Raw genomic sequence first — 18,859 nt, 5'->3', positions numbered from 1 at the left:
AATATTCTATCTTAAGTTGTTTATTGGACCCTTTTAGTCATTCGTGCACGGTAAAATTTTCAAAAGAGTCATTTGCGATTTACTCGCAGATGAGTGAACTTTAAACTTAGATATCTCAAAATAATACTTTTGGCACTCGGTGCGGTTTAGCATAACCCCGACCAAATCATGGAGAATAACATGTCGAGGTCCAGGTTTCAAAAGCATGTTGTAAGTGGATCAACATTCGGGAAAAACCTACCCCACTGCACTCCGGAATAGTTTCGGAACCATGTGGCTAATTCATATTCTGTATGACATATAGAAACTAGAGACGTGACCGGTTCTATTAGTGGTAAAATTTACAAAATCAAAATCAAAAGTGGTAAAATTTACAATTACAAAATTTACAAAAAATTGACTCGTTTCACGAATGCACAAAACGTATCAAGTTAGCAATCGATCGTTAAGTGAAAATTGAGAATTGTTAGAGATTCTGCCTGGGGTATCCTGGCTACGAAAAACGTTGCCGCTCATCTGCCTGGTGCGAGCTTCAACGATTCGTTTGCGCGAAGGGCAATGTTTTTCTTCGCTTGCTTTGATCGTGCTTCAAAATCAAATGAGAGCGAATTCTGCAATGCCTGAGTAGAATATATATAGTTGAAAAGAGCTACAGTGAAAATATGTTTAAAATTATGCAATACTGCATAAACAAAATTTATGGAATTATTTTGTAATAAGGACTACTTTTAACCTTATTTCACCATAAAACATATATAACTTTTTGAGCTCGAGTTCCACTTATGTTATATGCTTACGTGTTCGGAGGCCTATCCATAATTTTTCCCTTTTATCCATTCTCATTTCAATCGTCCTGCGCTCTGCACAGTCGCGTTCACATGTGTAATACACAGAAAATAACTATCCAGTGATGACTTCTAGCAACTGTCCAGTGACCTACCAGTACAGCCAAAACTATCATATGAACCATGGTTCATTACGATGCAGCGATGTTTCTAATTTTGCATCAATTTTGCTTTCATTAAACTGGAGAACCCCTTTCACATAGCTCTCGTTCTAACGGGAGCGTTATTTATTCACAACAATTTGAATTTTTATAGTTACTCAATTGTTTCAGCATGTACAGATAAATTGAGCACGATAGAGTTCTCGGCTCAACACGAGTGGCTCCGGTGGGTGTTTGGTATCCCAGAGAGGACATATGGGTCCTTCTCTTTATACAGCGCTCTGGTCGTGGCATATGGCAATTCTGTATCAACAACCGTCATGAATAATTTACATTTGACAACACGGGGTGTGAGGTATAATGAATAAATTTCGCCTGGAGTGCTCCTAGTGTCGATCAATTAAGATAAAATTGCTTTCGGTACGAAATCACTTTCAGTTGTGTCCCGTTTGTTGATTATAAATGGACTTCACTCCCCTCCAGAAGTTGTTCGTTTCGAAATGAATCATGTTCCGAAATAAGTGTGACCTTGCTCGAGTGGACTACATACTCCCACTCTCGATGAATGTGTTGTAGCAAGGTACCCAACCCATGCATTTGCTTGATTGAGTGTTGATTTCGTGATTGTGACGTTCGAGTAAATGATTTAATTGAGCACTACAAAAAAAGGTTGCCGTTCTAATGGTCATTCCCATTTGCACATGTTTCGTGGCTGCAGCTGACAATTTGTCACAAATTACCTTTGCATGTTCGGATCCTTTGTAGGAACGATTTGGGTCTTGGAGGTCGCGTGATTTGTGTGATTATCAAAAGAATGGTTTGCCCCGTGAGCGTTAATTAACAAGTTTCAGTTGCACTTCCGGTAGAAGTTTAATGTATAATTTGTCGAGAATGTCTATTCATTTAATGATATCAAATTAGAATTATCGAGGCGTTCAATAATCAGTATTTGATTAGACATGATACAGGCATTGTTTCCCAAGTGGATAGTTTCATGTCGCACTACATTAAATTTCTTTTTCTTCTGTCTGGCACCACACCTCTGATGGGACATAGCCTGCTTCCCAGCTTAGAGTTCGTTGAGTACTTAGTTATTAATTGAGAGTTTTCTTTGCCAATCAACCGTAATTGTTATGAGGTTCATAAAAAGTAGAATGGATCAATATTACTATACAGTGATCCCTCCATGAGTCGATGTTCCATGACTCGATATCGACTCATGGAACCATACTGGAAACAAAATTTCATGGTTACTATGATGGTCCCTTCAAACAGCTTTCCAAAGTATTGCTGTTCCATGACTCGATATTTCCATGAGTCGATGGTCCCTTTAATATCGACTCATGAAGGTTTCACTGTACTATATAGGGTGCAGAGCTACTTGGGCACTTCCATGATTCACTTTGGTATGGTGGGTTTTTCTCGGCCGATTTGTCTGAATCTTTGCAAAAACAAGCACTTCGATGCGACGCACATTGTAGCCAAATATGACCTTTGTAGCTCTAAAATCCCACTGCCAAAGTGAATCAAAAGTGTCAAGAATAGGATCCGGCTTTCTATGAGGTATTTTTATTTATTTTAAACTTTTGCAATTTATTTGAGCTATTTCATGGAAACAACATCAATCAAGTGGCTGCATTTATTGGTCATAGCTAAATGAACTCCTTTTGCTGCTTTTTTCATTACCTTTTGGAGCTTCTTAGGGGGCTTTGCGATGATATCGCCGATGCGATGATATGAGATGATATAACTTATAGCGGTTTTTACAGTTGTCAGATTTTTATGTGCCCTTCGTTAAGGTGAAAGTTCATTGAGCACGTAAACATAATGTTGCCACCCACTCGAGCCACCCGCTAAAGCACCCTCTCGAGCCACCCAACAAGGCGGAGCACAATGTTATGTGCGTCGGCCAAAAATAAATCATCATGTTCCATGTATACCTCCACCTACAGAATTATGTAGGCAGTATTACTAGCACACGTTTCATACAAAAGTATTATTGTCGGTATGAATTCATCAACAACTTCATAAAAGCTCAAAATCACAATTTATTTCATTTGGTAGTGAAAAATATTTTTTGACCGAAATTATAAGCATTTTTCACACCATGCGTGTGTTGTTTACTTTTTTGGCAGTTTTCTCCTCTCTTCTCTCGCTTCTCACGGACGGAAAAAGTTGCCATCAGTATGCATTTGAATTCTATAGTTAATTGTACTGTATAATATCTTAAATTCATTTTTGCTGTTAAATTGCGTCGTACATTGTTTTTCTCATGCATAAAAATGTTTTGCAACACTTGTGACATTGTACAACTTTTGAGTGTTACCAAATTGTAAAACACGTGGTTGTAGCAATATCCAAAAAGTTTTAATTCCAAACATAAAAACTAACATCACTTCCAATCAGTGAGAGCGGCGCATCCGATACATAAACAATGTTGGCTCAGTGAATTCGCGTTCCGGTGCTGTTTTCGAGCACAAATTGACTAAAATACGTGATTTATTGCTCCCAGGAGCATTGTGCCCGACAAATCAAAGTGTTTCAAGTATTGCATTAGATTTTTGAAGTGCTACGGTGAGTAGAAATACGATTAAAAGTGAGTTTTAGAACGGAAACCGAAAAACCAGCAAACAATATCTCGGTGCGTGAAGAAGAAGTGATTCGGTAGTGCGTGGTATATTTTAACACAAATCACAGCAATAACTACGTGTTTGCATTCAAAAACCGTTAATTTATGAAAAATACATTATGGAATGCTTGTAGTTAAAAAAACACCCCTCTACAATAAGGTTAGTAACTTCAAACAATCATTTTTTGTGATCGCTCTCGAAAACACTGTGAGAAGTGTGGGAGGAGGGAGCGGAAAGTGAAGGGGGGAGAAAGATGCCATATTAGAGGTCATTTTGGTACTCATGGAGATATGTCCTTAACGTACCGACGGTAATTTTGTGTAGCAAGGTGAATTCTAGTGAAGTGTTTAAAACAACTATTTAGTTTTTTGTGTTTTCAGTAAATTGTATGTCTTTACGGTCGTTTTGGCCGGGATTCACCCCGAGGTTCGAGATTTCTTATGTGCCATACAAATTATTTTTAATTTTCATACAAAATATCTTACCATGGGGGGAGAGGGGTCGAAAACTCTTACGTCTTACGTAATTAATGGACCGCCCTTTAATCCGTACACGGCAAAACTTTAACATGTTTCAGACAAAACACATGATATATGAAGTCCAAATATGATGCAAATACTTTAAATAACGCTGATTGTGAAGAAAAAGCCGGTGAACCAGTGCACAATTGCCTATCATTCCGGGAAACTGCGGATGCTTTAGGTATTCCAAAAAGCACCTATAATTAAGCTACTATCGAATTTGAAGAATTTTAACTGAATACTTGACAAACAACTACCACATATTAAACAAGCAGACATTGAGATAATAACGCTCAAAGTTTGAAGTTTTCTTTCCCATGCCAATGTTTATAATTTCTAGTACATTTTTGCATGCCATATTGGTTCAGCACAACCACATAGCTTACTAATTTTACTTATATTGATCAGTAAATAAAAAATAAACATGAATGCAATTCAAGTTATGTAGCCGTTATTGGTATTTAAAGTTTATATAAAGTCTGTCATGCGTTTACTTTACAATGTGCGACTACACAAACTTCTTATTTTTCCCCAACATTTTCAAACAAAGTTTTCTGCATTGTGGGAAAAAAGCTTCTAAATATGTATAAAACGATGATGGTAATTTTCCTTTTAATGTTGCAAAAAGTTGAATTTTGATCTGTCATTGGCTTCAAAAAAGGGTTTATGGACAAATGGTTGAAAGACAAAAGGTCGAAATACAAAAGGTCGAAAGACAAAAAATCGAAAGGACAAAAGGTCGGAAACGATTTGCATGGTGGGAAATTTTCTCTTCTTTGAAAAAAGATTTTCGACCTTTTGTCCCTTCTTTTTTGTTCTTCGACCTTTTGTCCCTTCTTTTTTGTTCTTCGACCTTTTGTCCTTTCGACCTTTTGTCTTTCGACTTTTTGTCCCTTCGACCTTTTGTATTTCGACCGAGTTCTGTTTGATCTTTCGACCTTGACACTTGCTTTTGCCGGGGCGAGCGACGAGGGCAGGATCAAACATGTCGCGCGTCGGTCTCGTAAGTGAAAAAGTGGCGTGATCGATGAGTTCGGTTGAAGAAAGTAAAAAAGTGCCGCGATCGGTTAGTTCTGTTTGATCTTTTGACCTTGACACTTGCTTTTGCCGGGGCGAGCGACGAGGGCAGGATCAAACATGTCGCGCGTCGGTCTCGTAAGTGAAAAAGTGGCGTGATCGGTGAGTTCAGTTGAAGAAAGTGAAAAAGTGCCGCGATCGGTTAGTTCTGTTTGATCTTTCGACCTTGACACTTGCTTTTCCCGGGGCAAGCGACGAGGGCAGGATCAAACATGTCGCGCGTCGGTCTCGTAAGTGAAAAAGTGGCGTGATCGATGAGTTCGGTTGAAGAAAGTAAACAAGTGCCGCGATCGGTTAGTTCTGTTTGATCTTTCGACCTTGACACTTGCTTTTCCCGGGGCAAGCGACGAGGGCAGGATCAAACATGTCGCGCGTCGGTCTCGTAAGTGAAAAAGTGGCGTGATCGGTGAGTTCAGTTGAAGAAAGTGAAAAAGTGCCGCGATCGGTTAGTTCTGTTTGATCTTTCGACCTTGACACTTGCTTTTCCCGGGGCAAGCGACGAGGGCAGGATCAAACATGTCGCGCGTCGGTCTCGTAAGTGAAAAAGTGGCGTGATCGATGAATTCGGTTGAAGAAAGTAAACAAGTGCCGCGATCGGTTAGTTCTGTTTGATCTTTCGACCTTGACACTTGCTTTTCCCGGGGCAAGCGACGAGGGCAGGATCAAACATGTCGCGCGTCGGTCTCGTAAGTGAAAAAGTGGCGTGATCGGTGAGTTCAGTTGAAGAAAGTGAAAAAGTGCCGCGATCGGTTAGTTCTGTTTGATCTTTCGACCTTGACACTTGCTTTTCCCGGGGCAAGCGACGAGGGCAGGATCAAACATGTCGCGCGTCGGTCTCGTAAGTGAAAAAGTGGCGTGATCGGTGAGTTCAGTTGAAGAAAGTGAAAAAGTGCCGCGATCGGTTAGTTCTGTTTGATCTTTCGACCTTGACACTTGCTTTTCCCGGGGCAAGCGACGAGGGCAGGATCAAACATGTCGCGCGTCGGTCTCGTAAGTGAAAAAGTGGCGTGATCGATGAATTCGGTTGAAGAAAGTAAACAAGTGCCGCGATCGGTTAGTTCTGTTTGATCTTTCGACCTTGACACTTGCTTTTGCCGGGGCGAGCGATGAGGGCAGGATCAAACATGTCGCGCGTTGGTCTAGTAAGTGAAAAAGTGGCGTGATCGGTGAGTTCGGTTGGAGTAACTGAAAAAGTGCCGCGATCGGTTAGTTCTGTTTGATCTTTCGACCTTGACACTTGCTTTTGCCGGGGCGAGCGACGAGGGCAGGATCAAACATGTCGCGCGTCGGTCTCGTAAGTGAAAAAGTGGCGTGATCGATGAGTTCGGTTGAAGAAAGTAAAAAAGTGCCGCGATCGGTTAGTTCTGTTTGATCTTTCGACCTTGACACTTGCTTTTGCCGGGGTGAGCGACGAGGGCAGGATCAAACATGTCGCGCGTTGGTCTGGTAAGTGAAAAAGTGGCGTGATCGGTGAGTTCGGTTGGAGTAACTGAAAAAGTGCCGCGATCGGTTAGTTCTGTTTGATCCTTCGACCTTGACGCTTGCTCCTGGGCAGTGCGTCAAGAAAGCCCGAACAGTTTTTTTTTTATTCTTTTTGGGTCGCGCGCTTATTTTTTTTTCCTGAGTGCTTTTTTATAGCCGAGCAAACGAGTGAAGCCGAAAGTGGATTGTGGCTGTTCAGTCAAGGATAACGGATCAATTGGTGAGCTCGTTTCATGCTACTATTTCTAATCTATAAAATATGTATGACTGCACATTCAATCGTTACAATGGTGGGATGTAAATATGATTTTTCAACAAACTATGGATGGTTCGTCACTGTGAGTGTCGACACAAACTCTGATTCATGATTTATTTATGTTTAACATTTTTTTTCAGAACACCTCTTATATACCTTTATTTTTGTAATTAAAAAACTTTGAATGGTTCGACACTACAAGTGTAGACTTGCGAAAGGTTCACTTTATTCAACAAACTTTGGATGGTTCGCCACTGTAAGTGTCGGCATAAGAATAAGAGTGTTCTATGATGTCCCAACCAATCGAGTTTTTTGTTTCTTTTCAAATGAGTAAAATATAATAACACATGCTTTCGTCCTGACAGCTGTAGGAATGTTACATTTAGGTATTTGTTCAACAAACTTTGAATGGTTCGTCACCTCAAGTGTCGGCATAATTTTCCTCTACATAGAAATTGTTCATATCAAATGAAAATATTATATTTACGTATAAGCATGTATATATCTCACAAATCATTGTTTATCATGGTCTAATCGCTTATCAAAGTGAATCCTATGACCCAACGATCCTCCCCATTAACAAACATCCCTCCCAGTAACCTTTGTGGAGATGCAGAGGCAAACACGGTCTCCAAAAAGCAAAGGTTACACACTAACATTCCTTCCCCCAATCCCACCTGACTGCAAGGACGTGGCCGGCGCCGTTATTGACCCTGTATAAATAGAGGCACTGAATTATGCACACTGAAGAAGATTATGGCCAATCCCAGCAGAACTTCTAGTTGATTCTTTGTGCATTTTCACTGACTTCGGTCAATCACGGAATAGCAACCATTGATATGTGTAGTCAGTCTAAGCTAAGCTAAGCTTCGACCTTTTGTATTTCGACCTTTTATCATAGATTCGTCTTCAATCATTTAGCAGCACAGACAGTAACTGAACACTAGACAATGGACGAGCATGCTCCAATGGCACAGACGAGAAACATTTCTGACGTTTCGAACTTACACCCCATGACACAATAGACACAAATGCATGGTGACCTCCATGTGCCTTGCAGTTGCCCAAAATTTTATGGCTCATAAGGTAATCTAGAATGCTGTGATCTGTTAAACTTGGGTACCTTTTGCACTGCCGAGGGACCAAATGCAGTTCTAGAAGTGGTACCCAATGTGAGCCCGAGTGGGACGGACCTCGTGACACTAATCGCATGACCACGAACTAATTTGAATATATTTTTCATTCGATACAAAATACCATCTTCACTTTATTAGGCATTTAAATTTATTTCAATATTTTTATTTTTATTTTTATTATAACAATCACGATGCGTGCACGCTAACCATGCTACCACACCAACTTGACAAAAGGAGTGGTTAATTTGGTGCATAAAAGCTGCTCTTTTTAGTTTACGATACATTTAAATTTAAATATTTTTATCTGTGTAATCTAGTGAATAAATCTTGTATAAGTAGATTTATAGAGTTACAAGTACTGCAGTCCGGGTTGATATTGGGCCTAGGAGTGACTTTGACCACCCTTTGCGATGTATCTTACGGTTAGTATGAATGTCCAAAAGCTAATCTACGACCACCTAGTAGGGTAACTGATCCATTAGTTGCGGGTGTTCCTATAGTTGTGGTAGTGTCATTTACACTGAAATAGCTTAAAACATCGTTCAAATCGCTTCAAATCTGATGAAATACCACCAAAACTGCTTAAGCTTTTCTCACTTGTACCAATATTTGCGGTAAAGTGTTCCTATAGTGGAGTATCCCATAAAAAACTACGGATACCGCAACTATAAGAACACAAATTAAAAATATAGCTCAACTAAAGGAACAGTGTATCAATAGTGGAGGTATTATTTATCACAGATATGCTGATGGTTACTGCGATGAAATCAATTTTCTCATTAAGCGAATGGTCGTTACTTCCATTTACAACAATAATATGTACATCAATTACGCTACTTGAATTTTGAGGCGTTAAATGAAGTTGAACCGTGCTTAGCACCTCCACTAATGGAACATTAACCCTTACTATTTTTAACTAGACGGTCATAACCCAGGAAACATGACAAACCATCGTTGCGGCTCTCGTAAAAGACCAAAATCGGAAACCTTCCGTCCAGCCTCTCCTTCGCGACGATTATTCGGCCATACTCCACGAGCTCGATCCCTTCTTAGTTACTCGCCATATCAGCTGTGTCAGCGGAAACATTACGTCGCCGCCATTGTTCCGAGGAGCGATCAGAAGCGACGACCGCCAATGCCGGATACGTCATTTAGTATTCCGTCATCGAAAATCTTGCGTCGGTTCGTGGAAACCTTTTTCATGGCCATGATTATTTCCCTTACTACCCGCTACCGTCAATAAATAGGTCTAACTCGAATGAGTTAGTTAAAGTTCCGAGGGTCAATTGTTTTCTCCTCTTGGGAAATTCCGATAGATTCTGGGCACAGCGTGACATTAAAAGGTTCGTCGAGGTAAAAGGTGTAAGTACATTGAAGCCATTAACGAGTCCCCTGAGTGGAATTACTCTAACATACTCGGGCAAAATTTAAAATTGACCGGTGGTCTCTCGTCTATCGGGAGTGGCGCTTAAGCCACCGAGTATCGCCAAACCTCGTGAATTTAGAGTGGTTCCTAGAATGATTCCTATTTCTGTCGTTATTAGAACCAGGACAACCCGAGGAGGAAAGAATAACTCGGAATAACTTATACATACCATATTTTGGTATCATATCACAATAAGGTATTTTTCAGTTATCAATACCTTTTTTGGTATTATTGAAAAATTTCACTTTTATATGAAAATCCATCATGTATTATGTATGTATTACAATAATTGATCTTATTATCAGCTTGGTATTTGTAGAATATGCAGGAGGTATTATTTGAGGTATTTTACCTCTTATGCAGGGCTCATTCATAACTCATTCAGGTTGTAAGTATTGGAAATAATCTGGTATGGAATACCTCAATTTGGTCTTCAGTAGTTATTTTCTTCTGCTTGGGAAGATATCAAACTTGAATGTTCAACAATGATTGAGTACACGGTAACAAAAATTTACCCAAAAACTAAGTTTAAAAAACCCAAAATTAAGTAAATTGATTATAGTCCCATTTTAGGTAGATTCGAAAGTGACGTCTTAATTATTTTTACTTATTTTTTGAGTAAACCATGCTATACTCAATTTTGGGTAAAAATGAACTTAAGATTAAATAGAAGTACCGCTGTACAACCACCAGACCAAGTAGAGACAAAATGTGATTATTTGCCAACTTCACAAACACGTTCTAATTATTTTTTCTTATACTGCTCATGTCTGATAATGAATCCAATTTAGTATAATCTAATACTATTTAGATTTTGATTTTTTTATGAACTTATCTGCTGAAATAGATTAAAGTTCAAAACTACCCAATGACAACTATTTCAAGTTTTCTCCAGTTTTACGTAGAAAAAACTTAATTTTGGATGAAAATTTCCTTGGGTGTTGCCGTGTCGGTCGTTTGACATCGAGTGCTGATCATCGCCATTGTTGTGTCGACCATCAAGAGCTGCAGCAGCAAAGTTCTTTTTGTGCAGAAAAATTATAAGGGGTATTAAAACTAACAGTTTTTATTCGATTTGGTGTTCGGTTTTCGGTCACAGGAATAGGTTCCACCCTCCACCGGTGCTTAGAGATTGAGGTAGGTCCAGAAGATTGCATTCCTTCCGTTAGCAGGAAAAAGTTTCTGCATAACCTGTTTTGGTTTACAGATTCGCATGTTCCTGGTAGCAACCTTCCGATTCCTCCGCTGTCCCAGATCCAAATTCCACTCACCGCCGGTCCAAACGGCACGGATAAATTTCGGATTGACGGTATCACCCAATCACCGTTCCTATTCCTCCGCTGTCCCAGATCCGGATTCCACCCACCGCTGGTCCGGCGGTCCATTTGGATAAATTTCAGATTGACGGTATCACCCAGTCACCGTTACCATAGTGCGATGGAACGACTCCGGGCGAAAAAAGTTATTTCAATGAATTTAAGTTAGTTACATTGGTAACAACTGTTATACACTTTTTATTAAATAAACAATGATTTATAAATCCACTCAAAAACATGAGAACTATTCAAAAGTTGCATGAACAATGGTAAGCGTAAGTGAGTTTTTTTTTTTATTAAATGTATTTTTTTATCCTAGATTTAGATAACAATGAATGCTTCCAAAATTGTTAAGTAACTTGTGGAAAATTCTCCCATTTATGTTTATATTCCCTCTAGGACCTCCTTCAAAAAATCCTTTTTGTCGCATCCATTTATTACGTAACATCCAAACTGAAAATTGTCCAAACCCTCCCCCCACGCTTTTTTATATGGACAATACATTTTTTGAGCCGTTTTGCCTACCAACTTCCCCCATTCAACATATTACGCAATTTGTGGACGCGCGCCTATGATGCGGTTGTGCTGTTTAGATGTTCTCATCTGAATTGTAGTTCAGTATTACTATTCCATTGTATTTAAATCAATTTATTCATTAATCCTGTATGTGCTTGAAAACCCTTTTTTCAATCGGTTGATTTTACCCAAAAGTAAGTATATTTTACTCTCCCTTGACTTTTTTAGAATCGCCAAATCTACCTATCGATCAGTATCTGCTTTTTACTCAAAAATAAGTATTTTCATTTAAACCCAAAATTGGCTTATTGGGCCGAAGTCCGGAGTTGAGTCGAAACTACCCAAAATAAGGTAAAAATCTATATCCGTGTAATTAACAGCGAACAAACAAAATCGTACCTCAAACAAACACAACTTGTTTGATAGCTGGCAATACTGTTCGTGTAGTAGTATAAGTTAATCGCAATTCGATCTAAAACCATAGGCCTTTTCATGTGACAGGTCCGTCTATGCATTTGTTTACATCGGTGGATGACCGGTGCTAACACGGGCCTGTCATTTTCATAGAAGAACTGTCAAAGAGCTTCCCGAACAGCTGATTTGAAACGTCTTGTGAATAGGCCTATTGAATGTTACAGGAACTTTAAATGAAATTACATACCATGCAGCCCAGACAACCAAAATGTACGTATAACGAAATCACCTGGAGGCTTTATATGTGCAAAATTTCACTTATGAGATGTTGCGAAAAGGCCTTCTACGTACAAAAGTGGAGGCGATATGCGTGCATATATTATGTGATGAATAATAACATACAATGCGAGTGTATAAATATTCTACCGAACCAACCTGTGATCTTATGCGACTTAACTTATGATAACAAATGTTGATTTGACAGCTGCTACGGATTGATGCGACTTACTTTGTACGAGTGTACGAGACGAAACAAAATGTATAAATGAACTCAGAAAAGAAGTGTTTTATGCGAGGAAACTCATCAAACTGTCGAGTTTATCCACGGTGTTTTGCGGGTTTGATGTAATTAGTATGAATAAACGAGTTGTAACGTGAACTTTCATGTGATTTCTGGTTGTCTGGGAGGTTGACAGCACTACAAGGATAAAGTATAAAAAGTACAATGTATCAAATCAGTTATGAACTGGTGTAAAGGTGTTACAGAAAAGTTTATAATCAACCCCAACTCACTTGCACCCTTAGTGTAATTCCTTCTTCTTGAGTAAACGACCCTAAAATGCGACTTTGCCCCATCCCCTAGAACAGTGGTTCCCAACCTTTCAGGACTTGCAGCCTCCTACGAACATCCTGCGGACCCCTAAAAATGAGTGTTCTCGAAATTAATATTTGTAAAAGTCATGTAGTTTACCACAAATATCATTGGGCAATTCACACAACTTTCGTAGGTCGTACAGTCCTCGTTGCATGACATTTGCCATATTCCCGTGCGTTACCCAATTAAAGAACAGTAAAATGACCATGTCCTGAGAATGTGAAGGAATGACTAAATGAACCTCTACTTAAAAACTCTATGTCACCAAAACTGGACCCTAGAAGATTGTAATATTTTGAATAACCGTTTGTATCGTCAAGATCCCAGTAGCGATATCTAAGGAAGTACAACGGGTATTCTAGTTCATCCAAAAACTTCCAAGAAAAAATACCTTCAAACCACTTGTGTGATAAGCAATCTGTTGATGTTTTTTTTTAATATGGCATAATTTAATAGGACATTGTATGGATAACTACCAATGTTCTTGGTCCTTCAAGGGCTCAATGGAATACAGGCCTTAGGATCTACAAGTATTAGCAGTTGTATGTTGATGGTTTCTTATAATGGCATAGACTCTTCTGGCATAGACTTAATATAACTAAACGGTGTATTTCATTGATTTGTACGGACGTTCTTGGTCCTCCAAGGACACCATCGACTATAGGATCTTCAAGCGTACCTAGTGGTCTGTTGATAGGGTTTGATTATGACATAGACCCACAGGCACTTAAATAAGTAAACGGACTATCGTGTTCATTCCTACCGATGTTTTTGATCGTACGGGAACTTCATGGACTACAGGCCTTGAGACCTAAATATATAAGTAGTTGTTCATTAATCGTTTTGAATTATGGAATATATGTCTCAACCCTTCGTATAAGTAAACTGAGTTTTAATTTTATTTGTGCCCCTAACTGTTCATAGAAGTATACGGATAATGTGCTTATTTGTACCGATTATTTTGATCATCCAAAAATTCCATTGAATGTAGGTTATCACTCAATATGTTCTCAATATTCCTATGGATATAGAATTGATTCATCGGTAGCTCTGTACGGTCACGAATCTTGGACGTTGAAAGAGGTCGACCGGAGAGCTTTTGGGGTCTTTGAACGTAAAGTGCTGCGAACAATACTCGGCGGTAAATTGGACAATGGCATCTGGCGGCGTCGCATGAATCACGAGTTATACCAAGTCTATAACGAAATGGATATTGTTAAGCGTATAAAACACGGCAGGCTGCGGTGGGCTGGGCATGTAGCTCGCATGTCGGAGGAACGTCAAGCTAAACTAATATTCAGCAGAGAATCAGGGAGAGGCCGTCGCCTCCGTGGAAGGCCGCGCACCAGATGGCTTTTTGCAGTTGAGGAGGATTTAAGGTCGCTTAACGTTCAGGGCGACTGGAAGCGATTGGCCCAGGACCGGGTCCAAAGGAGAAGGCTTCTTCATTCGGCGTAGATTCAACGCAATAGCAAGGAATTGTTGCCCATCAAGTATCAAGTAAGTAAGTATAGAATTGATTAAACAGAAGTCTAATGAAACAATTTATAAATCAGTTATTATGCTAGTAGATCTTATGGACTGTCTTTCCGGAAGTTCTTGGATGACTTAGAACTTCCGTTGTTTCATCAAGATTTTCCGATAAATTCTTCAAACATTTCTAAGCATGTACCAAATTCACAGTTCTCCAATATGTAAAAAAAAAACGCTCGTTGATTTGAAGTACCGTAAAACGGGGTATCTTTGATAATGCGGGTAACTTTGATAGTGCGTAACCCACCACATACTAAACAAAATATCATAATTTCTGTTAATCAGTTAAGCAAAACGAATGCAAAACTAATGAATATTAGTATGACACTTCATGTAAGAGCGGTTTTCATTTGAATCAAGAACATTTGAGGCTTTTTATACAAATATTAAAAATTGACACAATTTTAGCATTTTTGAAACGCTTACAAACAATCTGTTGTACGATCACTATTTGATGTAGTTTTGACTAGTTGGCCACTTATCTTTGACAGCCTAGTTATCATAGAACTTCAATACGGTCTCAAATCTCTTAGCGAAAAGCATTTCACAAACTGGGACCATTTTTGTAATCTAAGTCAGTGATTTCCATATAACGTTAAACGCCCAGAGGTATGCAATGCTCTACAAATGTTCGGTATTCATTCAATTTTGTTCGATTCATACTCCATTATCAAAGTTAGGGGGACATGGGGCAAGAAGGACACCCGGGGCAAAAGTGCCACCTCTAATTTCACGTAGTTCAAATCATTTTTTTGATGTTTAACGCAGGATAATAATAAATTGAGTACTAATTGAGGGTTGTGTAAATATTACAGTTAAAAATGTTTAGTACAAAAAATTAGAAAAATGTATTTAACTCACCTACGCAAAAATGCGAAATATTATAAGAATGTAAGACTGGAAAATAAGGTTTGGCTCCCAGTAAATACAAAACATATTTATTTTTCCGCACATTATTGATGATTTTCAATTGTTTAACATAGCTGTGAGGAAATTTTTTCGAAAAAGTTCTTTTTACATTAAGTTTTACATATATAAAAACAGTATGTCTTGTGGGGCAAGAGGGACACCGCAATTTTCTCATATAAAATCAAATGAACTATTATTTTTCTTGTTTATTATTGCCATAAATCAATGTTTCCTACTAAATAAAATCAAAATAAACCATCTTGGACATTCAAAACGGTTTCTGATTTTTTTACTATTATTGTTACAGTCAAATAAGATGAGAACTAAATTAAGTGCGTAAAATTACTTTTTAACTATAAGTCAACTTTTATCCCTCAGTTTTTATATTTACTTACTCTAGAATTTATCGTTTAGGCGGGGAAATAATAATATAGAAAATTTGTGGCATTTTGCTCTGGTGGTCTTCTTGCCCCATACGAGTGGCACTTTTGCCCCGTACCTCGATGAAAAACCTCATAAGAAGGGACATTTTCAAAAATCTCAAAATCTTATATTTTTGAAATCTATCGATAACATCATTTAGAACAAGAGGTGAGCTTGCCCCTACACTGGAATAATCTTCAAAAATGGTGCTAATAAACCATGATTTAAACCTATATATCTTAAGGTGTCCTTCTTGCCCCCAGCCCCCCTACCCCAAAACTGAAAACCAACTTTCGATTATATGAAAAAATTATATATTCATTCAAAATAAATCTTTTGGCAATCTATCGATTGCAATCGATAGCTTTGATACTTGTTTAAAAAATATAAATTTTAATTCTTTGAAACAGCATGCATATATATTCAAATTTTTTTTCGAAAAAACTATCAAAGTTACCCCGATTTACGGTACTATATTTCAGGAAGATCATGGATGCATGTATGTAGTTTGTATGTGTAACGGGGTTGGTGGTCTAATGGGTACCGCTTCTGTTTCATAAGCAGAAGGTCATGGGTTCAATCCCAGGCCCGTCCTTTTCCTCGTACTTTGTAGTTGTTTCTCTCACTTGCTACTATCTCCCATTCTTAATCTATCACACTCAAACTATTAGCTCATAGCAAACGCTAGAACCAGAGATGGACAAGAAACCGTTTCCCTAACGCTTCCATTCTTCCATCATTATAGCACGCCTTTCCTTACGCCTGATCAGGCATTGCAGAATTCGCTCTCATTTGAGTATGAAGCACGATCAAAGCAAGCAAAGAAAAACATCCTATCTGTTGCGCTCTACGATCGTCATTGTATTGCAAGGTGTAACAAGTCTGATAAATGGAAGCAGTGAGCGAGAGCCCCAAAGAGAGAGCGATGATAAAATCCATTTTTCTCGCTTGTTTACCGTTGGGGGTAGGTGTTTTTCTTTACTGGCACGATAAAAAATCCACGAACTTCCAATAGCAATAGTGTCCCCCAGGCTTGGAGCATGTTAAGAGGGGTTTTATCATGCACTACTATCCCCCCAATCTGATCAAAGTCTTCCATAATGTGCAGCATGTTATGATAGTTACAGAGAGTGATACGTGAGAGATTCTCTCAATTTTCTCAGGATTCAATCCCTGCGCCTATGTATCAGTCTGCTAACCACAAAAGCAAATCTCTCTGTCATGCCTTTCCCCCAATTCATACACTCCCGCATGAACTGGCGTAGATGCAGTCGTACTCCACGGTCTACAGTGGGCCAGTATTAGTGCAACATCATTTCCTTCCCCTTCCCCACATTGGTCTGCATTCTGCGTGGCAGACACCTTTGTTGCTTAAAAACAGAAGATCACCAGCACTTATACACTGAGGATGTCTGTCCCAAGCAGTCATTGGATTGGTTCCTTGTGTAAGTGCAGCCGATCTGGCAATACTGGAGTAGCATCCACGGGCGGCTAATAAAGTTCAAGCTCAAGCTCAAGTATGTACCGGGTCCCACCGTTGGTTTGACTACATTTAATCTGAACACTTTTTAATCTGTACCCCGCTAATTTGCACATCGTTCAGATTAAAAATGATTCAGCCGTCATTTAGCTCATGGAACAGAGTAAAATGAAATGAAACGCTGTGGAACGGAGCCTAGAATCAAAACAAAACAGTGAAAGAGGTAACCAGAAACACGTTTCTAGGGTGACTAGATGTTCAAATGAACCCCGATGGTTTGCATGAGGCACCGTTCAAATTAGCGGGGGTGTACGGTATGTAGTTTGTATGTATGTTCACTAACATTTTGAGGAGAACTATAATAATGTTTAATATAACACACTACATTGAATTATTAAAAGTGCATACTGCAACAATGATCGTCGGCTATGCACCTTGCGTAGGTTCTAAGACCTATATTCTAAGAAGTCCTTTGATGACACAGAACATCACTTACATGCAACACAACAATACAACAACAATTTCAAAGCAATATATAGCTATTTGCATGTGCAAAAATTTCAAAGGTTCGTTGATCACGCTTGTAGATCTGGAGATTATATTCCAGAGTATTTTGAAGTTTATGGCAGATATTATCATCCCAATAAAAAATTTCCCATTTAATTGTCTATAGAGACGAATGCTCCTTCTGAGTAAAGTCTCTTTAAACAAAAACAAAAAAAAATGTCAACTCAATTTGCGCACATTGTATTTGCTACACATTGCATTTCATCAAATAAAATGTACTTTCTATGGCAATTACAGATAACAACTATTACTGAGACATTCAATTTGAGAACGGTGATCAACATAGTAGTAGCGGAAAATGTTTCCATCAGTATCTACAGAATACTAACCCTCAAAGACACATGGACAAACAATGTGATTAATCGAATAAGTTACTTGATTTTCCCATAGTAATTTCCATACAAACTTCGAAGGGTTTGTGAAGCAAACCCGATTATTTGAACCTCCTCAATGTGTATTTGTTCATTGTCATTGCTGGTATCTAATAACAGAATTTGAAAACTTAACTGGCCATTTTAGAGAGTCATGCCTAAACTTTGTTAAATCTTGCATCTGTATTTTGAGATCTGGAAGCTGCATTTTTTTTAAATATTATTTTGACCTTAATTATTTTTGACCGATTCTTTTTTACGAACTTCTTGAAAAGTTCATAACTAGAGGTCCTAATGTATTACATACCTTGATTGCGTTTCCTATCAAAATCCACAATCCTTTAAATGTTTCGTTTCCACTGTTTCGTTCGCCTACAAAATTTACGCAACAATTCAAAACCTCACTGCTTTTGCATTCGCACAACATTCGCACAGTGTTTACCGTTCGACAGCAAATCACAGACTGCCAAAGCAGGCAAGTCCTTTTGGCACCGGTTTCTTCTTCCAGCGATAACCTTCCGTGCACCGGGATGATCCCGCTTCCCAAAATCAGGAAGAGAATGTTCTCCTTACACCTCTAGAATCAGTCCCCTGTATAAGCTCCCGATTAGTGGATAAAAACAATATTTTATCGGAATACTATAACAATTGAATACAAATAACAATTTTTGTTTCTAATTTGTTAGAAGCGCTCTAGAGCAAATTTTAATACAATAACAAAAAAAAACAATTTATAATAAATTGAAAACAATAAATCAAACATTAATTAACTAAAATTATAACATATTCTTGTATAATAATACATGCTAACTGGAGAACGGAATCGGTTACAATTATATTCTAATCCACTAGTCGGGCTACTTTTGACCTATTCCATTATTCGGCTGGTGATGATGACGATGATGAGAGTGTTGTGTGCCACATGCCGCCACCTTTCTTTTCTCAACTGCTTGCTGCTTCTGCTGCTGGTATGCTGGCGGCC

The 18,859-nt window shown here is 38.6% G+C and overlaps 1 protein-coding gene across 1 annotated transcript in view; it reads right to left on the bottom strand.

The window, feature by feature from the left end:
* Window positions 1-18,459, bottom strand: part of LOC5579529 — a 146,738-nt gene extending 128,279 nt beyond the window's left edge. The window contains exon 1 of the mRNA XM_001647789.2: window positions 18,185-18,459. The gene's annotated coding sequence lies outside the window, so the exon portion shown is untranslated. The remainder of the gene's footprint in view (window positions 1-18,184) is intronic.
* Window positions 18,460-18,859: the final 400 nt, after the last annotated feature.

Source organism: Aedes aegypti, chromosome 3 (genome assembly GCF_002204515.2).
Source record: "Aedes aegypti strain LVP_AGWG chromosome 3, AaegL5.0 Primary Assembly, whole genome shotgun sequence".
NCBI classification, from domain to species: domain Eukaryota; kingdom Metazoa; phylum Arthropoda; class Insecta; order Diptera; family Culicidae; genus Aedes; species Aedes aegypti.
Note: the sequence above shows the minus strand (reverse complement) of the source record. Positions and strands in the feature narration are given on the sequence as shown.